The sequence below is a fragment of the Lissotriton vulgaris genome, chromosome 11 (assembly GCF_964263255.1).
Source record: "Lissotriton vulgaris chromosome 11, aLisVul1.2, whole genome shotgun sequence".
Taxonomy (NCBI): domain Eukaryota; kingdom Metazoa; phylum Chordata; class Amphibia; order Caudata; family Salamandridae; genus Lissotriton; species Lissotriton vulgaris.
Window position 1 is genome coordinate 484,125,402 of NC_141699.1, and position 21,040 is coordinate 484,146,441.

Sequence of the window (21,040 nt, forward strand, 5' to 3'; positions counted from 1 at the left end):
GTCTCAATGTTTACATCTAGTTTGAGTTTTTGCCGTTTAACTCTGTGACTTGATGAGGATTGCGTAACAAGAAGTAAACATTTACTTAACTAAACCAAATGGTGTTCATGCAAAATCTCATGACGCTGCAAGCAGGATTCGAACCTACGCGGGGAAACCCCATTGGATTTCAAGTCCAATGCCTTAACCACTCGGCCATCGCAGCTTTGTGAGTATGATGTCACAGTTGTCGTATACGAGCCATGCACTATTCACGTCAGGCCGAGACATAAAAAATAAAGTAACAGAAGGACGGGGCACGTACCAGCAGTGCCCTGTTGTCCTCACTTATTTTGCATGCTTTCATACAATTAATAAAATAGCAATACGCATCACTCAAAGTGAGTGACAGGGCACCGATGAGCGGTAATCAATCACTGCACATTTCTATCCTCGTTTCCCTATATTACGGCGGTGGCAACGGGCCCTTAAGTGTACTCAGAAAGAGTCCAAAAGCTTAAACAAGACACGCTTCATAAAAAAAAGTACTCTTTTCATGACTTGTCTAGATCAGGTAGGACAGGTCCAGACTACGAACCCTTCCGAGCCACCTGCTCTGTAAAACACTTCCTGGGTGTGGAAATTGTCTCAATGTTTACATCTAGTTTGAGTTTTTGCAGTTTAACTCTGTGACTTGATGAGGATTGCGTAATGAGAAGTGAACATTAACTTAACTTAACCAAATAGTGTTCATGCAAAATCTCATGCCGCTGCAAGCAGGTTTAGAACCTACGTGGGGAAACCCCATTCTATTTCAAGTCCAACGCCTTAACCACTCGGCCATCGCAGCTGCGTGAGTATGATGTCACTGTTGTCGTATATGAGCCCTGCGCTACTCATGTCAGGTCGAGACCTAAAAAATAAAGTAACGGAAGGACGGGGCACATACCAGCAGTGCCCTGTTGTCCTCACTTATTTCGCATACTTTCATACAAATAATAAAAATAGCAATACGCATCACTCAGAGTGAGTGACAGGGCACCGATGAGCGGTAATCAATCACTGCACATTTCTATCCTCGTTTCCCTATATTACGGCGGTGGCAACGGGCCCTTAAGTGTACTCAGAAAGAGTCCAAAAGCTTAAAGAAGACACGCTTCATAAAAAAAAGTACTCTTTTCATGACTTGTCTAGATCAGGCAGGACAGGTCCAGACTACAAACCCTTCCGAGCAACCAGCTCTCTAAAACACTTCCTAGGTGTGGAAATTGTTTCAATGTTTACATCTAGTTTGAGTTTTTGCCGTTTAACTCTGTGACTTGATGAGGATTGCGTAACAAGAAGTAAACATTTACTTAACTAAACCAAATGGTGTTCGTGCAAAATCTCATGACGCTGCAAGCAGGATTCGAACCTACGCGGGGAAACCCCATTGGATTTCAAGTCCAATGCCTTAACCACTCGGCCATCGCAGCTGTGTGAGTATGATGTCACAGTTGTCGTATACGAGCCATGCACTACTCACGTCAGGCCGAGACATAAAAAATAAAGTAACAGAAGGACGGGACACGTACCAGCAGTGCCCTGTTGTCCTCACTTATTTGGCATGCTTTCATACAATTAATAAAAATAGCAATACGCATCACTCAAAGTGAGTGACAGGGCACCGATGAGCGGTAATCAATCACTGCACATTTCTACCCTCGTTTCCATATATTACGGCGGTGGCAACGGGCCCTTAAGTGTACTCAGAAAGAGTCCAAAAGCCTAAACAAGACACGCTTCATAAAAAAAAATTACTAATTTCGTAACTTGTCTAGATCAGGCAGGATAGGTCCAGACTACAAACCCTTCCGAGCCACCTGCTCTCTAAAACACTTCCTAGGTGTGGAAATTGTTTCAATGTTTACATCTAGTTTGAGTTTTTGCCGTTTAACTCTGTGACTTGATGAGGATTGCGTAACAAGAAGTAAACATTTACTTAACTAAACCAAATGGTGTTCATGCAAAATCTCATGACGCTGCAAGCAGGATTTGAACCTACGCGGGGAAACCCGATTGGATTTCAAGTCCAACGCCTTAACCACTCGGCCATCGCAGCTGCGTGAGTATGATGTCACAGTTGTCGTATACGAGCCATGCACTACTCACGTCAGGCCGAGACATAAAAAATAAAGTAACAGAAGGACGGGGCACGTACCAGCAGTGCCCTGTTGTCCTCACCTATTTTGCATGCTTTGATACAATTAATAAAAATAGCAATACGCATCACTCAAAGTGAGTGACAGGGCACCGATGAGCGGTAATCAATCACTGCACATTTCTATCCTCGTTTCCCTATATTACGGCGGTGGCAACGGGCCCTTAAGTGTACTCAGAAAGAGTCCAAAAGCTTAAACAAGACACGCTTCATAAAAAAAGTACTCTTTTCATGACTTGTCTAGATCAGGCAGGACAGGTCCAGACTACGAACCCTTTCGAGCCACCTGCTCTCTAAAACACTTCCTGAGTGTGGAAATTGTCTCAATGTTTACATCTAGTATGAGTTTTTGCAGTTTAACTCTGTGACTTGATGAGGATTGCGTAATGAGAAGTGAACATTTACTTAACTAAACCAAATTGTGTTCATGCAAAATCTCATGCCGCTGCAAGCAGGATTCAAACCTACGCGGAGAAACCCCATTGGATTTCAAGTCCAACGCCTTAACCACTCGGCCATCGCAGCTGCGTGAGTATGATGTCACAGTTGTCGTATACGAGCCATGCGCTACTCATGTCAGGTCGAGACCTAAAAAATAAAGTAACGGAAGGACGGGGCACATACCAGCAGTGCCCTGTTGTCCTCACTTATTTCGCATGCTTTCATACAATTAATAAAAATAGCAATATGCATCACTCAAAATGAGTGACAGGGCACAGATGAGCGGTAATCAATCACTGCACATTTCTACCCTCGTTTCTATATATTACGGCGGTGGCAACGGGCCCTTAAGTGTACTCAGAAAGAGTCCAAAAGCCTAAACAAGACACGCTTCATAAAAAAAATTACTCATTTCGTAACTTGTCTAGATCAGGCAGGATAGGTCCAGACTACAAACCCTTCCGAGCCACCTGCTCTCTAAAACACTTCCTAGGTGTGGAAATTGTTTTAATGTTTACATCTAGTTTGAGTTTTTGCCATTTAACTCTGTGACTTGATGAGGATTGCGTAACGAGAAGTGAACATTTCCTTAACTAAACCAAATGGTGTTCATGCAAAATCATACTTCGCTGCAAGCAGGATTCGAACCTGCGCAGGGAAACCCCATTGGATTTCGAGTCCAACGCCTTAACCACTCGGCCATCGCAGCTGCATGAGTATGATGTCACTGTTGTCGTATACGAGCCATGTTCTGCTCATGTCAGGCGGAGACCAAAAAAATAAAGTAACGGAAGGACGGGGCACGTACCAGCAGTGCCCTGTTGTCCTCGCTTATTTTGCATGCTTTCATACAATTAATAAAAATAGCAACATGCATCACTCAAAGTGAGTGAAAGGGCACAGATGAGTGGTAATCAATCACTGCATGTTTCTACCCACTTTTCCCTATATTACGGCGGTGGTAACTGGCCCTTAAGTGTACTAAGAAAGAGTCCAAAAGCCTAAACAAGACACGCTTCATAAAAAAATAATTACTCTTTTCATGACTTGTCTAGATCATGCAGGACAGGTCCAGAATACGAACTCTTCCGAGGCACCTGCTCTCTAAAACACTTCCTGGGTGTGGAAATTGTCTCAATGTTTACATCTAGTTTGAGTTTTTGCCGTTTAACTCTGTGACTTGATGAGGATTGCGTAACAAGAAGTAAACATTTACTTAACTAAACCAAATGGTGTTCATGCAAAATCTCATGACGCTGCAAGCAGGATTCGAACCTACGCGGGGAAACCCCATTGGATTTCAAGTCTAACGCCTTAACCACTCGGCCATCGCAGCTGCGTGAGTAGGATGTCACAGTTGTCGTATACAAGCCATGCACTACTCACGTCAGGCCGAGACATAAAAAATAAAGTAACAGAAGGACAGGGCACGTACCAGCAGTGCCCTGTTGTCCTCACTTATTTTGCATGCTTTCAGACAATTAATAAAAATAGCAATACGCATCACTCAAAGTGAGTGACAGGGCACCGATGAGAGGTAATCAATCACTGCACATTTCTATCCTCGTTTCCCTATATTACGGCGGTGGCAACGGGCCCTTAAGTGTACTCAGAAAGAGTCCAAAAGCTTAAACAAGACACGCTTCATAAAAAAAGTACTCTTTTCATGACTTGTCTAGATCAGGCAGGACAGGTCCAGACTACGAACCCTTCTGAGCCACCTGCTCTCTAAAACACTTCCTAGGTGTGGAAATTGTCTCAATGTTTACATCTAGTTTGAGTTTTTGCAGTTTAACTCTGTGACTTGATGAGGATTGCGTAATGAGAAGTGAACATTTACTTAACTAAACCAAATGGTGTTCATGCAAAATCTCATGCCGCTGCAAGCAGGATTCAAACCTACGCAGGGAAACCCCATTGGATTTCAAGTCCAACACCTTAACCACTCGGCCAGCGCAGCTGCGTGAGTATGATGTCACTGTTGTCGTATACGAGCCATGCGCTACTCATGTCAGGTCGAGACCTAAAAAATAAAGTAACGGAAGGACGAGGCACATACCAGCAGTGCCCTGTTGTCCTCACTTATTTCGCATACTTTCATACAATTAATAAAAATAGCAATATGCATCACTCAAAATGAGTGACAGGGCACAGATGAGCGGTAATCAACCACTGCACATTTCTACCCTCGTTTCCATATATTACGGCGGTGGCAACGGGCCCTTAAGTGTACTCAGAAAGAGTCCTAAAGCCTAAACAAGACACGCTTCATAAAAAAAATTACTCATTTCGTAACTTGTCTAGATCAGGCAGGATATGTCCAGACTACAAACCCTTCCGAGCCACCTGCTCTCTAAAACACTTCCTAGGTGTGGAAATTGTTTCAATGTTTACATCTAGTTTGAGTTTTTGCCATTTAACTCTGTGACTTGATGAGGATTGCGAAACGAGAAGTGAACATTTCCTTAACTAAACCAAATGGTGTTCATGCAAAATCACACTACGCTGCAAGCTGGATTCAAACCTGCGCAGGGAAACCCCATTGGATTTCGAGTCCAACGCCTTAACCACTCGGCCATCGCAGCTGCATGAGTTTGATGTCACTGTTGTCGTATACGAGCCATGCTCTGCTCATGTCAGGCGGAGACCAAAAAAATAAAGTAACGGAAGGACGGGGCACGTACCAGCAGTGCCCTGTTGTCCTCACTTATTTTGCATGCTTTCATACAATTAATAAAAATTGCAACATGCATCACTCAAAGTGAGTGAAAGGGCACAGATGAGTGGTAATCAATCACTGCATGTTTCTACCCACTTTTCCCTATATTACGGCGGTGGTAACAGGCCCTTAAGTGTACTAGGAAAGAGTCCAAAAGCCTAAACAAGACATGCATCATAAAAAAAAAGTACTCTTTTCATGACTTGTCGAGATCAGGCAGGACAGGTCCAGACTACAAACCCTTCTGAGCCACCAGCTCTCTAAAACACTTCCTGGGTGTGGAAATTGTCTCAATGTTTACATCTAGTTTGAGTTTTTTCCATTTAACTCTGTAACTTGATGAGGATTGCGAACAAGAAGCGAACATTTCCTTAACTAAACCAAATGGTGTTCATGCAAAATCACACTACGCTGCAAGCAGGATTCGAACCTGCGCAGGGAAACCCCATTGGATTTCGAGTCCAACGCCTTAACCACTCGGCCATCGCAGCTGCATTAGTATGATGTCACTGTTGTCGTATACGAGCCATACTCTGCTCATGTCAGGCCGAGACCAAAAAATAAAGTAACAGAAGGACTGGGCACGTACCAGCAGTGCCCTGTTGTCCTCACTTATTTTGCATGCTTTCATACAATTAATAAAAATAGCAACATGCATCACTCAAAGTGAGTGAAAAGGCACAGATGAGTGGTAATCAATCATTGCGCATTTCTACCCTCTTTTCCCTATATTACGGCCGTGGTAACGGGCCCTTAAGTGTACTAAGAAAGAGTCCAAAAGCCTAAACAAGACACGCTTCATAAAAAAATAATTACTCTTTTCATGACTTGTCTAGATCATGCAGGACAGGTCCAGACTACGAACCCTTCCGAGCCACCTGCTCTCTAAAACACTTCCTGGGTGTGGAAATTGTCTCAATGTTTACATCTAGTTTGAGTTTTTGCCGTTTAACTCTGTGACTTGATGAGGATTGCGTAACAAGAAGTAAACATTTACTTAACTAAACCAAATGGTGTTCATGCAAAATCTCATGACGCTGCAAGCAGGATTCGAACCTACGCGGGGAAACCCCATTGGATTTCAAGTCCAATGCCTTAACCACTCGGCCATCGCAGCTTTGTGAGTATGATGTCACAGTTGTCGTATACGAGCCATGCACTATTCACGTCAGGCCGAGACATAAAAAATAAAGTAACAGAAGGACGGGGCACGTACCAGCAGTGCCCTGTTGTCCTCACTTATTTTGCATGCTTTCATACAATTAATAAAATAGCAATACGCATCACTCAAAGTGAGTGACAGGGCACCGATGAGCGGTAATCAATCACTGCACATTTCTATCCTCGTTTCCCTATATTACGGCGGTGGCAACGGGCCCTTAAGTGTACTCAGAAAGAGTCCAAAAGCTTAAACAAGACACGCTTCATAAAAAAAAGTACTCTTTTCATGACTTGTCTAGATCAGGTAGGACAGGTCCAGACTACGAACCCTTCCGAGCCACCTGCTCTGTAAAACACTTCCTGGGTGTGGAAATTGTCTCAATGTTTACATCTAGTTTGAGTTTTTGCAGTTTAACTCTGTGACTTGATGAGGATTGCGTAATGAGAAGTGAACATTAACTTAACTTAACCAAATAGTGTTCATGCAAAATCTCATGCCGCTGCAAGCAGGTTTAGAACCTACGTGGGGAAACCCCATTCTATTTCAAGTCCAACGCCTTAACCACTCGGCCATCGCAGCTGCGTGAGTATGATGTCACTGTTGTCGTATATGAGCCCTGCGCTACTCATGTCAGGTCGAGACCTAAAAAATAAAGTAACGGAAGGACGGGGCACATACCAGCAGTGCCCTGTTGTCCTCACTTATTTCGCATACTTTCATACAAATAATAAAAATAGCAATACGCATCACTCAGAGTGAGTGACAGGGCACCGATGAGCGGTAATCAATCACTGCACATTTCTATCCTCGTTTCCCTATATTACGGCGGTGGCAACGGGCCCTTAAGTGTACTCAGAAAGAGTCCAAAAGCTTAAAGAAGACACGCTTCATAAAAAAAAGTACTCTTTTCATGACTTGTCTAGATCAGGCAGGACAGGTCCAGACTACAAACCCTTCCGAGCAACCAGCTCTCTAAAACACTTCCTAGGTGTGGAAATTGTTTCAATGTTTACATCTAGTTTGAGTTTTTGCCGTTTAACTCTGTGACTTGATGAGGATTGCGTAACAAGAAGTAAACATTTACTTAACTAAACCAAATGGTGTTCGTGCAAAATCTCATGACGCTGCAAGCAGGATTCGAACCTACGCGGGGAAACCCCATTGGATTTCAAGTCCAATGCCTTAACCACTCGGCCATCGCAGCTGTGTGAGTATGATGTCACAGTTGTCGTATACGAGCCATGCACTACTCACGTCAGGCCGAGACATAAAAAATAAAGTAACAGAAGGACGGGACACGTACCAGCAGTGCCCTGTTGTCCTCACTTATTTGGCATGCTTTCATACAATTAATAAAAATAGCAATACGCATCACTCAAAGTGAGTGACAGGGCACCGATGAGCGGTAATCAATCACTGCACATTTCTACCCTCGTTTCCATATATTACGGCGGTGGCAACGGGCCCTTAAGTGTACTCAGAAAGAGTCCAAAAGCCTAAACAAGACACGCTTCATAAAAAAAAATTACTAATTTCGTAACTTGTCTAGATCAGGCAGGATAGGTCCAGACTACAAACCCTTCCGAGCCACCTGCTCTCTAAAACACTTCCTAGGTGTGGAAATTGTTTCAATGTTTACATCTAGTTTGAGTTTTTGCCGTTTAACTCTGTGACTTGATGAGGATTGCGTAACAAGAAGTAAACATTTACTTAACTAAACCAAATGGTGTTCATGCAAAATCTCATGACGCTGCAAGCAGGATTTGAACCTACGCGGGGAAACCCGATTGGATTTCAAGTCCAACGCCTTAACCACTCGGCCATCGCAGCTGCGTGAGTATGATGTCACAGTTGTCGTATACGAGCCATGCACTACTCACGTCAGGCCGAGACATAAAAAATAAAGTAACAGAAGGACGGGGCACGTACCAGCAGTGCCCTGTTGTCCTCACCTATTTTGCATGCTTTGATACAATTAATAAAAATAGCAATACGCATCACTCAAAGTGAGTGACAGGGCACCGATGAGCGGTAATCAATCACTGCACATTTCTATCCTCGTTTCCCTATATTACGGCGGTGGCAACGGGCCCTTAAGTGTACTCAGAAAGAGTCCAAAAGCTTAAACAAGACACGCTTCATAAAAAAAGTACTCTTTTCATGACTTGTCTAGATCAGGCAGGACAGGTCCAGACTACGAACCCTTTCGAGCCACCTGCTCTCTAAAACACTTCCTGAGTGTGGAAATTGTCTCAATGTTTACATCTAGTATGAGTTTTTGCAGTTTAACTCTGTGACTTGATGAGGATTGCGTAATGAGAAGTGAACATTTACTTAACTAAACCAAATTGTGTTCATGCAAAATCTCATGCCGCTGCAAGCAGGATTCAAACCTACGCGGAGAAACCCCATTGGATTTCAAGTCCAACGCCTTAACCACTCGGCCATCGCAGCTGCGTGAGTATGATGTCACAGTTGTCGTATACGAGCCATGCGCTACTCATGTCAGGTCGAGACCTAAAAAATAAAGTAACGGAAGGACGGGGCACATACCAGCAGTGCCCTGTTGTCCTCACTTATTTCGCATGCTTTCATACAATTAATAAAAATAGCAATATGCATCACTCAAAATGAGTGACAGGGCACAGATGAGCGGTAATCAATCACTGCACATTTCTACCCTCGTTTCTATATATTACGGCGGTGGCAACGGGCCCTTAAGTGTACTCAGAAAGAGTCCAAAAGCCTAAACAAGACACGCTTCATAAAAAAAATTACTCATTTCGTAACTTGTCTAGATCAGGCAGGATAGGTCCAGACTACAAACCCTTCCGAGCCACCTGCTCTCTAAAACACTTCCTAGGTGTGGAAATTGTTTTAATGTTTACATCTAGTTTGAGTTTTTGCCATTTAACTCTGTGACTTGATGAGGATTGCGTAACGAGAAGTGAACATTTCCTTAACTAAACCAAATGGTGTTCATGCAAAATCATACTTCGCTGCAAGCAGGATTCGAACCTGCGCAGGGAAACCCGATTGGATTTCGAGTCCAACGCCTTAACCACTCGGCCATCGCAGCTGCATGAGTATGATGTCACTGTTGTCGTATACGAGCCATGTTCTGCTCATGTCAGGCGGAGACCAAAAAAATAAAGTAACGGAAGGACGGGGCACGTACCAGCAGTGCCCTGTTGTCCTCGCTTATTTTGCATGCTTTCATACAATTAATAAAAATAGCAACATGCATCACTCAAAGTGAGTGAAAGGGCACAGATGAGTGGTAATCAATCACTGCATGTTTCTACCCACTTTTCCCTATATTACGGCGGTGGTAACTGGCCCTTAAGTGTACTATGAAAGAGTCCAAAAGCCTAAACAAGACATGCATCATAAAAAAAGTACTCTTTTCATGACTTGTCTAGATCAGGCAGGACAGGTCCAGACTACAAACCCTTCCGAGCCACCTGCTCTCTAAAACACTTCCTGGGTGTGGAAATTGTCTCAATGTTTACATCTAGTTTGAGTTTTTTCCATTTAACTCTGTGACTTGATGAGGATTGCGAACAAGAAGTGAACATTTCCTTAACTAAACCAAATGGTGTTCATGCAAAATCACACTACGCTGCAAGCAGGATTCGAACCTGCGCAGGGAAACCCCATTGGATTTCGAGTCCAACGCCTCAACCACTCGGCCATCGCAGCTGCATGAGTATGATGTCACTGTTGTCGTATACGAGCCATACTCTGCTCATGTCAGGCCGAGACCAAAAAATAAAGTAACAGAAGGACGGGGCACGTACCAGCAGTGCCCTGTTGTCCTCACTTATTTTGCATGCTTTCATACAATTAATAAAAATAGCAACATGCATCACTCAAAGTGAGTGAAAGGGCACAGATGAGTGGTAATCAATCATTGCGCATTTCTACCCTCTTTTCCCTATATTACAGCGGTGGTAACGGGCCCTTAAGTGTACTAAGAAAGAGTCCAAAAGCCTAAACAAGACACGCTTCATAAAAAAATAATTACTCTTTTCATGACTTGTCTAGATCATGCAGGACAGGTCCAGAATACGAACTCTTCCGAGGCACCTGCTCTCTAAAACACTTCCTGGGTGTGGAAATTGTCTCAATGTTTACATCTAGTTTGAGTTTTTGCCGTTTAACTCTGTGACTTGATGAGGATTGCGTAACAAGAAGTAAACATTTACTTAACTAAACCAAATGGTGTTCATGCAAAATCTCATGACGCTGCAAGCAGGATTCGAACCTACGCGGGGAAACCCCATTGGATTTCAAGTCTAACGCCTTAACCACTCGGCCATCGCAGCTGCGTGAGTAGGATGTCACAGTTGTCGTATACAAGCCATGCACTACTCACGTCAGGCCGAGACATAAAAAATAAAGTAACAGAAGGACAGGGCACGTACCAGCAGTGCCCTGTTGTCCTCACTTATTTTGCATGCTTTCAGACAATTAATAAAAATAGCAATACGCATCACTCAAAGTGAGTGACAGGGCACCGATGAGAGGTAATCAATCACTGCACATTTCTATCCTCGTTTCCCTATATTACGGCGGTGGCAACGGGCCCTTAAGTGTACTCAGAAAGAGTCCAAAAGCTTAAACAAGACACGCTTCATAAAAAAAGTACTCTTTTCATGACTTGTCTAGATCAGGCAGGACAGGTCCAGACTACGAACCCTTCCGAGCCACCTGCTCTCTAAAACACTTCCTAGGTGTGGAAATTGTCTCAATGTTTACATCTAGTTTGAGTTTTTGCAGTTTAACTCTGTGACTTGATGAGGATTGCGTAATGAGAAGTGAACATTTACTTAACTAAACCAAATGGTGTTCATGCAAAATCTCATGCCGCTGCAAGCAGGATTCAAACCTACGCAGGGAAACCCCATTGGATTTCAAGTCCAACACCTTAACCACTCGGCCAGCGCAGCTGCGTGAGTATGATGTCACTGTTGTCGTATACGAGCCATGCGCTACTCATGTCAGGTCGAGACCTAAAAAATAAAGTAACGGAAGGACGAGGCACATACCAGCAGTGCCCTGTTGTCCTCACTTATTTCGCATACTTTCATACAATTAATAAAAATAGCAATATGCATCACTCAAAATGAGTGACAGGGCACAGATGAGCGGTAATCAACCACTGCACATTTCTACCCTCGTTTCCATATATTACGGCGGTGGCAACGGGCCCTTAAGTGTACTCAGAAAGAGTCCTAAAGCCTAAACAAGACACGCTTCATAAAAAAAATTACTCATTTCGTAACTTGTCTAGATCAGGCAGGATAGGTCCAGACTACAAACCCTTCCGAGCCACCTGCTCTCTAAAACACTTCCTAGGTGTGGAAATTGTTTCAATGTTTACATCTAGTTTGAGTTTTTGCCATTTAACTCTGTGACTTGATGAGGATTGCGAAACGAGAAGTGAACATTTCCTTAACTAAACCAAATGGTGTTCATGCAAAATCACACTACGCTGCAAGCTGGATTCAAACCTGCGCAGGGAAACCCCATTGGATTTCGAGTCCAATGCCTTAACCACTCGGCCATCGCAGCTGCATGAGTATGATGTCACTGTTGTCGTATACGAGCCATGCTCTGCTCATGTCAGGCGGAGACCAAAAAAATAAAGTAACGGAAGGACGGGGCACGTACCAGCAGTGCCCTGTTGTCCTCACTTATTTTGCATGCTTTCATACAATTAATAAAAATAGCAACATGCATCACTCAAAGTGAGTGAAAGGGCACAGATGAGTGGTAATCAATCACTGCATGTTTCTACCCACTTTTCCCTATATTACGGCGGTGGCAACAGGCCCTTAAGTGTACTAAGAAAGAGTCCAAAAGCCTAAACAAGACATGCATCATAAAAAAAAAGTACTCTTTTCATGACTTGTCGAGATCAGGCAGGACAGGTCCAGACTACAAACCCTTCTGAGCCACCAGCTCTCTAAAACACTTCCTGGGTGTGGAAATTGTCTCAATGTTTACATCTAGTTTGAGTTTTTTCCATTTAACTCTGTAACTTGATGAGGATTGCGAACAAGAAGTGAACATTTCCTTAACTAAACCAAATGGTGTTCATGCAAAATCACACTACACTGCAAGCAGGATTCGAACCTGCGCAGGGAAACCCCATTGGATTTCGAGTCCAACGCCTTAACCACTCGGCCATCGCAGCTGCATGAGTATGATGTCACTGTTGCCGTATACGAGCCATACTCTGCTCATGTCAGGCCGATACCAAAAAATAAAGTAACAGAAGGACGGGGCACGTACCAGCAGTGCCCTGTTGTCCTCACTTATTTTGCATGCTTTCATACAATTAATAAAAATAGCAACATGCATCACTCAAAGTGAGTGAAAAGGCACAGATGAGTGGTAATCAATCATTGCGCATTTCTACCCTCTTTTCCCTATATTACGGCGGTGGTAACGGGCCCTTAAGTGTACTAAGAAAGAGTCCAAAAGCCTAAACAAGACACGCTTCATAAAAAAATAATTACTCTTTTCATGACTTGTCTAGATCATGCAGGACAGGTCCAGACTACGAACCCTTCCGAGCCACCTGCTCTCTAAAACACTTCCTGGGTGTGGAAATTGTCTCAATGTTTACATCTAGTTTGAGTTTTTGCCGTTTAACTCTGTGACTTGATGAGGATTGCGTAACAAGAAGTAAACATTTACTTAACTAAACCAAATGGTGTTCATGCAAAATCTCATGACGCTGCAAGCAGGTTTCGAACCTACGTGGGGAAACCCCATTGGATTTCAAGTCCAACGCCTTAACCACTCGGCCATCGCAGCTGCGTGAGTATGAAGTCACTGTTGTCGTATACGAGCCCTGCGCTACTCATGTCAGGTCAAGACCTAAAAAATAAAGTAACGGAAGGACGGGGCACATACCAGCAGTGCCCTGTTGTCCTCACTTATTTCGCATATTTTCATACAATTAATAAAAATAGCAATACGCATCACTCAAAGTGAGTGACAGGGCACCGATGAGCGGTAATCAATCACTGCACATTTCTATCCTCGTTTCCCTATATTACGGCGGTGGCAACGGGCCCTTAAGTGTACTCAGAAAGAGTCCAAAAGCTTAAAGAAGACACGCTTCATAAAAAAAAGTACTCTTTTCATGACTTGTCTAGATCAGGCAGTACAGGTCCAGACTACAAACCCTTCTGAGCCACCAGCTCACTAAAACACTTCCTAGGTGTGGAAATTGTTTCAATGTTTACATTTAGTTTGAGTTTTTGCCGTTTAACTGTGTGACTTGAAGAGGTCTGCGTAACAAGAAGTAAACATTTACTTAACTAAACCAAATGGTGTTCATGCAAAATCTCATGACGCTGCAAGCAGGATTCGAACCTACACAGGGAAACCCCATTGGATTTCAAGTCCAACGCCTTAACCACTCGGCCATCGCAGCTGCGTGAGTATGATGTCACAGTTGTCGTATACGAGCCATGCACTACTCACGTCAGGCCGAGACATAAAAAATAAAGTAACAGAAGGACGGGACACGTACCAGCAGTGCCCTGTTGTCCTCACTTATTTGGCATGCTTTCATACAATTAATAAAAATAGCAATACGCATCACTCAAAGTGAGTGACAGGGCACCGATGAGCGGTAATCAATCACTGCACATTTCTATCCTCGTTTCCCTATATTACGGCGGTGGCAACGGGCCCTTAAGTGTACTCAGAAAGAGTCCAAAAGCTTAAACAAGACACGCTTCATAAAAAAAAGTACTCTTTTCATGACTTGTCTAGATCAGGCAGGACAGGTCCAGACTACGAACCCTTCCGAGCCACCTGCTCTCTAAAACACTTCCTGGGTGTGGAAATTGTCTCAATGTTTACATCTAGTTTGAGTTTTTGCCATTTAACTCTGTGACTTGATGAGGATTGCGTAACGAGAAGTGAACATTTCCTTAACTAAACCAAATGGTGTTCATGCAAAATCTCATGACGCTTCAAGCAGGATTCGAACCTACGCGGGGAAACCCCATTGGATTTCAAGTCCAACGCCTTAACCACTCGGCCATCGCAGCTGCGTGAGTATGATGTCACAGTTGTCGTATACGAGCCATGCACTACTCACGTCAGGCCGAGACATAAAAAATAAAGTAACAGAAGGACGGGGCACGTACCAGCAGTGCCCTGTTGTCCTCACTTATTTTGCATGCTTTGATACAATTAATAAAAATAGCAATACGCATCACTCAAAGTGAGTGACAGGGCACCGATGAGCGGTAATCAATCACTGCACATTTCTATCCTCGTTTCCCTATATTACGGCGGTGGCAACGGGCCCTTAAGTGTACTCAGAAAGAGTCCAAAAGCTTAAACAAGACACGCTTCATAAAAAAAGTACTCTTTTCATGACTTGTCTAGATCAGGCAGGACAGGTCCAGACTACGAACCCTTCCGAGCCACCTGCTCTCTAAAACACTTCCTGATTGTGGAAATTGTCTCAATGTTTACATCTAGTATGAGTTTTTGCAGTTTAACTCTGTGACTTGATGAGGATTGCGTAATGAGAAGTGAACATTTACTTAACTAAAACAAATTGTGTTCATGCAAAATCTCATGCCACTGCAAGCAGGATTCAAACCTACGCGGAGAAACCCCATTGGATTTCAAGTCCAACGCCTTAACCACTCGGCCACCGCAGCTGCGTGAGTATGATGTCACTGTTGTCGTATACGAGCCATGCGCTACTCATGTCAGGTCGAGACCTAAAAAATAAAGTAACGGAAGGACGGGGCACATACCAGCAGTGCCCTGTTGTCCTCACTTATTTCGCATACTTTCATACAATTAATAAAAATAGCAATATGCATCACTCAAAATGAGTGACAGGGCACAGATGAGCGGTAATCAATCACTGCACATTTCTACCCTCGTTTCTATATATTACGGCGGTGGCAACGGGCCCTTAAGTGTACTCAGAAAGAGTCCAAAAGCCTAAACAAGACACGCTTCATACAAAAAATTACTCATTTCGTAACTTGTCTAGATCAGGCAGGATAGGTCCAGACTACAAACCCTTCCGAGCCACCTGCTCTCTAAAACACTTCCTAGGTGTGGAAATTGTTTTAATGTTTACATCTAGTTTGAGTTTTTGCCATTTAACTCTGTGACTTGATGAGGATTGTGTAACGAGAAGTGAACATTTCCTTAACTAAACCAAATGGTGTTCATGCAAAATCATACTACGCTGCAAGCAGGATTCGAACCTGCGCAGGGAAACCCCATTGGAGTTCGAGTCCAACGACTTAACCACGCGGCCATCGCAGCTGCATGAGTATGATGTCACTGTTGTCGTATACGAGCCATGCTCTGCTCATGTCAGGCGGAGACCAAAAAAATAAAGTAACGGAAGGACGGGGCACGTACCAGCAGTGCCCTGTTGTCCTCGCTTATTTTGCATGCTTTCATACAATTAATAAAAATAGCAACATGCATCACTCAAAGTGAGTGAAAGGGCACAGATGAGTGGTAATCAATCACTGCATGTTTCTACCCACTTTTCCCTATATTACGGCGGTGGTAACAGGCCCTTATGTGTACTATGAAAGAGTCCAAAAGCCTAAACAAGACATGCATCATAAAAAAAAGTACTCTTTTCATGACTTGTCTAGATCAGGCAGGATAGGTCCAGACTACAAACCCTTCCGAGCCACCAGCTCTATAAAACACTTCCTGGGTGTGGAAATTGTCTCAATGTTTACATCTAGTTTGAGTTTTTTCCATTTACCTCTGTGACTTGATGAGGATTGCGAACAAGAAGTGAACATTTCCTTAACTAAACCAAATGGTGTTCATGCAAAATCACTCTACGCTGCAAGCAGGACGCGAACCTGCGCAGGGAAACCCCATTGGATTTCGAGTCCAACGCCTTAACCACTCGGCCATCGCAGCTGCACGAGTATGATGTCACTGTTGTCGTATACGAGCCATACTCTGCTCATGTCAGGCCGAGACCAAAAAATAAAGTAACAGAAGGACGGGGCACGTACCAGCAGTGCCCTGTTGTCCTCACTTATTTTGCATGCTTTCATACAATTAATAAAAATAGGAACATGCATCACTCAAAGTGAGTGAAAGGGCACAGATGAGTGGTAATCAATCATTGCGCATTTCTACCCTCTTTTCCCTATATTACAGCGGTGGTAACGGGCCCTTAAGTGTACTAAGAAAGAGTCCAAAAGCCTAAACAAGACACGCTTCATAAAAAAATAATTACTCTTTTCATGACTTGTCTAGATCATGCAGGACAGGTCCAGACTACGAACTCTTCCTAGGCACCTGCTCTCTAAAACACTTCCTGGGTGTGGAAATTGTCTCAATGTTTACATCTAGTTTGAGTTTTTGCCGTTTAACTCTGTGACTTGATGAGGATTGCGTAACAAGAAGTAAACATTTACTTAACTAAACCAAATGGTGTTCATGCAAAATCTCATGACGCTGCAAGCAGGATTCGAACCTACGCGGGGAAACCCCATTGGATTTCAAGTCCAACACCTTAACCACTCGGCCATCGCAGCTGCGTGAGTATGATGTCACAGTTGTCGTATACGAGCCATGCACTACTCACGTCAGGCCGAGACATAAAAAATAAAGAAACAGAAGGACGGGGCACGTACCAGCAGTGCCCTGTTGTCCTCACTTATTTTGCATGCTTTCAGACAATTAATAAAAATAGCAATACGCATCACTCAAAGTGAGTGACAGGGCACCGATGAGCGGTAATCAATCACTGCACATTTCTATCCTCGTTTCCCTATATTACGTCGGTGACAACGGGCCCTTAAGTGTACTCAGAAAGAGTCCAAAAGCTTAAACAAGACACGCTTCATAAAAAAATTACTCATTTCGTAACTTGTCTAGATCAGGCAGGATAGGTCCAGACTACAAACCCTTCCGAGCCACCTGCTCTCTAAAAAACTTCCTGAGTGTGGAAATTGTCTCAATGTTAACATCTAGTTTGAGTTTTTGCAGTTTAACTCTGTGACTTGATGAGGATTGCGTAATGAGAAGTGAACATTTACTTAACTAAACCAAATGGTGTTCATGCAAAATCTCATGCTGCTGCAAGCAGGATTCAAACCTACGCAGGGAAACCCCATTGGATTTCAAGTCCAACACCTTAACCACTCGGCCATCGCAGCTTCGTGAGTATGATGTCACTGTTGTCGTATACGAGCCATGCGCTACTCATGTCAGGTCGAGACCTAAAAAATGAAGTAACGGAAGGACGGGGCACATACCAGCAGTGCCCTGTTGTCCTCACTTATTTCGCATACTTTCATACAATTAATAAAAATAGCAATATGCATCACTCAAAATGAGTGACAGGGCACAGATGAGCGGTAATCAATCACTGCACATTTCTACCCTCGTTTCCATATATTACGGCGGTGGCAACGGGCCCTTAAGTGTACTCAGAAAGAGTCCAAAAGCCTAAACAAGACACGCTTCATAAAAAAAAATTACTCATTTCGTAACTTGTCTAGATCAGGCAGGATAGGTCCAGACTACAAACCCTTCCGAGCCACCTGCTCTCTAAAACACTTCCTAGGTGTGGAAATTGTTTCAATGTTTACATCTAGTTTGAGTTTTTGCCGTTTAACTCTGTGACTTGATGAGGATTGCGTAACAAGAAGTAAACATTTACTTAACTAAACCAAATGGTGTTCATGCAAAATCTCATGACGCTGCAAGCAGGATTCGAACCTACGCGGGGAAACCCCATTGGATTTCAAGTCCAACGCCTTATCCTCTCGGCCATCGCAGCTGCGTTAGTATGATGTCACAGTTGTCGTATACGAGCCATGCACTACTCACGTCAGGCCGAGACATAAAAAATAAAGTAACAGAAGGACGGGACACGTACCAGCAGTGCCCTGTTGTCCTCACTTATTTGGCATGCTTTCATACAATTAATAAAAATAGCAATACGCATCACTCAAAGTGAGTGACAGGGCACCGATGAGCGGTAATCAATCACTGCACATTTCTATCCTCGTTTCCCTATATTACGGCGTTGGCAACGGGCCCTTAAGTGTACTCAGAAAGAGTCCAAAAGCTTAAACAAGACACGCTTCATAAAAAAAGTACTCTTTTCATGACTTGTCTAGATCAGGCAGGACAGGTCCAGACTACGAACCCTTCCGAGCCACCTGCTCTCTAAAACACTCCCTGGGTGTGGAAATTGTCTCAATGTTTACATCTAGTTTGAGTTTTTGCCATTTAACTCTATGACTTGATGAGGATTGCGTAACGAGAAGTGAACATTTCCTTAACTAAACCAAATGGTGTTCATGCAAAATCTCATGACGCTACAAGCAGGATTCGAACCTACGCGGGGAAACCCCATTGGATTTCAAGTCCAACGCCTTAACCACTCGGCCATCGCAGCTGCGTGAGTATGATGTCACTGTTGTCGTATACGAGCCATGCGCTACTCATGTCAGGTCGAGACCTAAAAAATAAAGTAACGGAAGGACGGGGCACATACCAGCAGTGCCCTGTTGTCCTCACTTATTTCGCATACTTTCATACAATTAATAAAAATAGCAATATGCATCACTCAAAATGAGTGACAGGGCACAGATGAGCGGTAATCAATCACTGCACATTTCTACCCTCGTTTCTATATATTACGGCGGTGGCAACGGGCCCTTAAGTGTACTCAGAAAGAGTCCAAAAGCCTAAACAAGACACGCTTCATAAAAAAAATTACTCATTTCGTAACTTGTCTAGATCAGGCAGGATAGGTCCAGACTACAAACCCTTCCGAGCCACCTGCTCTCTAAAACACTTCCTAGGTGTGGAAATTGTTTTAATGTTTACATCTAGTTTGAGTTTTTGCCATTTAACTCTGTGACTTGATGAGGATTGCGTAACGAGAAGTGAACATTTCCTTAACTAAACCAAATGGTGTTCATGCAAAATCATACTACGCTGCAAGCAGGATTCGAACCTGCGCAGGGAAACCCCATTGGATTTCGAGTCCAACGCCTTAACCACTCGGCCATCGCAGCTGCATGAGTATGATGTCACTGTTGTCGTATACGAGCCATGCTCTGCTCATGTCAGGCGGAGACCAAAAAAATAAAGTAACGGAAGGACGGGGCACGTACCAGCAGTGCCCTGTTGTCCTCGCTTATTTTGCATGCTTTCATACAATTAATAAAAATAGCAACATGCATCACTCAAAGTGAGTGAAAGGGCACAGATGAGTGGTAATCAATCACTGCATGTTTCTACCCACTTTTCCCTATATTACGGCGGTGGTAACAGGCCCTTAAGTGTACTATGAAAGAGTCCAAAAGCCTAAACAAGACATGCATCATAAAAAAAAGTACTCTTTTCATGACTTGTCTAGATCAGGCAGGACAGGTCCAGACTACAAACCCTTCCGAGCCACCAGCTCTCTAAAACACTTCCTGGGTGTGGAAATTGTCTCAATGTTTACATCTAGTTTGAGTTTTTTCCATTTAACTCTGTGACTTGATGAGGATTGCGAACAAGAAGTGAACATTTCCTTAACTAAACCAAATGGTGTTCATGCAAAATCACACTACGCTGCAAGCAGGATTCGGACCTGCGCAGGGAAACCCCATTGGATTTCGAGTCCAACGCCTTAACCACTCGGCCATCGCAGCTGCATGAGTATGATGTCACTGTTGTCGTATACGAGCCATACTCTGCTCATGTCAGGCCGAGACCAAAAAATAAAGTAACAGAAGGACGGGGCACGTACCAGCAGTGCCCTGTTGTCCTCACTTATTTTGCATGCTTTCATACAATTAATAAAAATAGCAACATGCATCACTCAAAGTGAGTGAAAGGGCACAGATGAGTGGTAATCAATCATTGCGCATTTCTACCCTCTTTTCCCTATATTACAGCGGTGGTAACGGGCCCTTAAGTGTACTAAGAAAGAGTCCAAAAGCCTAAACAAGACACGCTTCATAAAAAAATAATTACTATTTTCATGACTTGTCTAGATCATGCAGGACAGGTCCAGACTACGAACCCTTCCGAGGCACCTGCTCTCTAAAACACTTCCTGGGTGTGGAAATTGTCTCAATGTTTACATCTAGTTTGAGTTTTTGCCGTTTAACTCTGTGACTTGATGAGGATTGCGTAACAAGAAGTAAACATTTACTTAACTAAACCAAATGGTGTTCATGCAAAATCTCATGACGCTGCAAGCAGGATTCGAACCTACGCGGGGAAACCCCATTGGATTTCAAGTCCAACGCCTTAACCACTCGGCCATCGCAGCTGCGTGAGTATGATGTCACAGTTGTCGTATACGAGCCATGCACTACTCACGTCAGGCCGAGACATAAAAAATAAAGTAACAGAAGGACGGGACACGTACCAGCAGTGCCCTGTTGTCCTCACTTATTTGGCATGCTTTCATACAATTAATAAAAATAGCAATACGCATCACTCAAAGTGAGTGACAGGGCACCGATGAGCGGTAATCAATCAC

General features: G+C 43.6%; 27 non-coding genes across 27 annotated transcripts; all 27 read right to left on the minus strand.

Annotated features, from left to right (window-relative positions):
- Positions 1–123: 123 nt before the first annotated feature.
- TRNAS-UGA (transfer RNA serine (anticodon UGA)) lies at positions 124–205 on the minus strand. Its single transcript has one exon. It is a non-coding gene; the product is annotated as a tRNA-Ser (tRNA).
- A 1,167-nt stretch (positions 206–1,372) lies between these two features.
- TRNAS-UGA (transfer RNA serine (anticodon UGA)) lies at positions 1,373–1,454 on the minus strand. Its single transcript has one exon. It is a non-coding gene; the product is annotated as a tRNA-Ser (tRNA).
- A 544-nt stretch (positions 1,455–1,998) lies between these two features.
- On the minus strand, positions 1,999–2,080 carry TRNAS-UGA (transfer RNA serine (anticodon UGA)). The gene has a single exon. It is a non-coding gene; the product is annotated as a tRNA-Ser (tRNA).
- A 1,167-nt stretch (positions 2,081–3,247) lies between these two features.
- Positions 3,248–3,329, minus strand: TRNAS-CGA (transfer RNA serine (anticodon CGA)). The gene has a single exon. It is a non-coding gene; the product is annotated as a tRNA-Ser (tRNA).
- A 545-nt stretch (positions 3,330–3,874) lies between these two features.
- TRNAS-UGA (transfer RNA serine (anticodon UGA)) lies at positions 3,875–3,956 on the minus strand. The gene has a single exon. It is a non-coding gene; the product is annotated as a tRNA-Ser (tRNA).
- Positions 3,957–5,123: 1,167 nt separating this feature from the next.
- Positions 5,124–5,205, minus strand: TRNAS-CGA (transfer RNA serine (anticodon CGA)). Its single transcript has one exon. It is a non-coding gene; the product is annotated as a tRNA-Ser (tRNA).
- Positions 5,206–5,748: 543 nt separating this feature from the next.
- TRNAS-CGA (transfer RNA serine (anticodon CGA)) lies at positions 5,749–5,830 on the minus strand. Its single transcript has one exon. It is a non-coding gene; the product is annotated as a tRNA-Ser (tRNA).
- Positions 5,831–6,374: 544 nt separating this feature from the next.
- Positions 6,375–6,456, minus strand: TRNAS-UGA (transfer RNA serine (anticodon UGA)). The gene has a single exon. It is a non-coding gene; the product is annotated as a tRNA-Ser (tRNA).
- Positions 6,457–7,623: 1,167 nt separating this feature from the next.
- Positions 7,624–7,705, minus strand: TRNAS-UGA (transfer RNA serine (anticodon UGA)). The gene has a single exon. It is a non-coding gene; the product is annotated as a tRNA-Ser (tRNA).
- A 544-nt stretch (positions 7,706–8,249) lies between these two features.
- On the minus strand, positions 8,250–8,331 carry TRNAS-UGA (transfer RNA serine (anticodon UGA)). The gene has a single exon. It is a non-coding gene; the product is annotated as a tRNA-Ser (tRNA).
- Positions 8,332–9,498: 1,167 nt separating this feature from the next.
- TRNAS-CGA (transfer RNA serine (anticodon CGA)) lies at positions 9,499–9,580 on the minus strand. The gene has a single exon. It is a non-coding gene; the product is annotated as a tRNA-Ser (tRNA).
- A 541-nt stretch (positions 9,581–10,121) lies between these two features.
- On the minus strand, positions 10,122–10,203 carry TRNAS-CGA (transfer RNA serine (anticodon CGA)). Its single transcript has one exon. It is a non-coding gene; the product is annotated as a tRNA-Ser (tRNA).
- A 544-nt stretch (positions 10,204–10,747) lies between these two features.
- TRNAS-UGA (transfer RNA serine (anticodon UGA)) lies at positions 10,748–10,829 on the minus strand. The gene has a single exon. It is a non-coding gene; the product is annotated as a tRNA-Ser (tRNA).
- Positions 10,830–11,996: 1,167 nt separating this feature from the next.
- Positions 11,997–12,078, minus strand: TRNAS-CGA (transfer RNA serine (anticodon CGA)). The gene has a single exon. It is a non-coding gene; the product is annotated as a tRNA-Ser (tRNA).
- Positions 12,079–12,621: 543 nt separating this feature from the next.
- TRNAS-CGA (transfer RNA serine (anticodon CGA)) lies at positions 12,622–12,703 on the minus strand. Its single transcript has one exon. It is a non-coding gene; the product is annotated as a tRNA-Ser (tRNA).
- Positions 12,704–13,247: 544 nt separating this feature from the next.
- Positions 13,248–13,329, minus strand: TRNAS-UGA (transfer RNA serine (anticodon UGA)). Its single transcript has one exon. It is a non-coding gene; the product is annotated as a tRNA-Ser (tRNA).
- A 543-nt stretch (positions 13,330–13,872) lies between these two features.
- Positions 13,873–13,954, minus strand: TRNAS-UGA (transfer RNA serine (anticodon UGA)). Its single transcript has one exon. It is a non-coding gene; the product is annotated as a tRNA-Ser (tRNA).
- A 543-nt stretch (positions 13,955–14,497) lies between these two features.
- TRNAS-UGA (transfer RNA serine (anticodon UGA)) lies at positions 14,498–14,579 on the minus strand. Its single transcript has one exon. It is a non-coding gene; the product is annotated as a tRNA-Ser (tRNA).
- A 1,167-nt stretch (positions 14,580–15,746) lies between these two features.
- On the minus strand, positions 15,747–15,828 carry TRNAS-CGA (transfer RNA serine (anticodon CGA)). The gene has a single exon. It is a non-coding gene; the product is annotated as a tRNA-Ser (tRNA).
- A 542-nt stretch (positions 15,829–16,370) lies between these two features.
- Positions 16,371–16,452, minus strand: TRNAS-CGA (transfer RNA serine (anticodon CGA)). Its single transcript has one exon. It is a non-coding gene; the product is annotated as a tRNA-Ser (tRNA).
- Positions 16,453–16,996: 544 nt separating this feature from the next.
- On the minus strand, positions 16,997–17,078 carry TRNAS-UGA (transfer RNA serine (anticodon UGA)). Its single transcript has one exon. It is a non-coding gene; the product is annotated as a tRNA-Ser (tRNA).
- Positions 17,079–17,620: 542 nt separating this feature from the next.
- Positions 17,621–17,702, minus strand: TRNAS-UGA (transfer RNA serine (anticodon UGA)). The gene has a single exon. It is a non-coding gene; the product is annotated as a tRNA-Ser (tRNA).
- Positions 17,703–18,246: 544 nt separating this feature from the next.
- Positions 18,247–18,328, minus strand: TRNAS-UGA (transfer RNA serine (anticodon UGA)). The gene has a single exon. It is a non-coding gene; the product is annotated as a tRNA-Ser (tRNA).
- A 542-nt stretch (positions 18,329–18,870) lies between these two features.
- On the minus strand, positions 18,871–18,952 carry TRNAS-UGA (transfer RNA serine (anticodon UGA)). Its single transcript has one exon. It is a non-coding gene; the product is annotated as a tRNA-Ser (tRNA).
- Positions 18,953–19,495: 543 nt separating this feature from the next.
- Positions 19,496–19,577, minus strand: TRNAS-CGA (transfer RNA serine (anticodon CGA)). The gene has a single exon. It is a non-coding gene; the product is annotated as a tRNA-Ser (tRNA).
- Positions 19,578–20,119: 542 nt separating this feature from the next.
- Positions 20,120–20,201, minus strand: TRNAS-CGA (transfer RNA serine (anticodon CGA)). The gene has a single exon. It is a non-coding gene; the product is annotated as a tRNA-Ser (tRNA).
- A 544-nt stretch (positions 20,202–20,745) lies between these two features.
- Positions 20,746–20,827, minus strand: TRNAS-UGA (transfer RNA serine (anticodon UGA)). Its single transcript has one exon. It is a non-coding gene; the product is annotated as a tRNA-Ser (tRNA).
- Between the last annotated feature and the right edge of the window lie 213 nt (positions 20,828–21,040).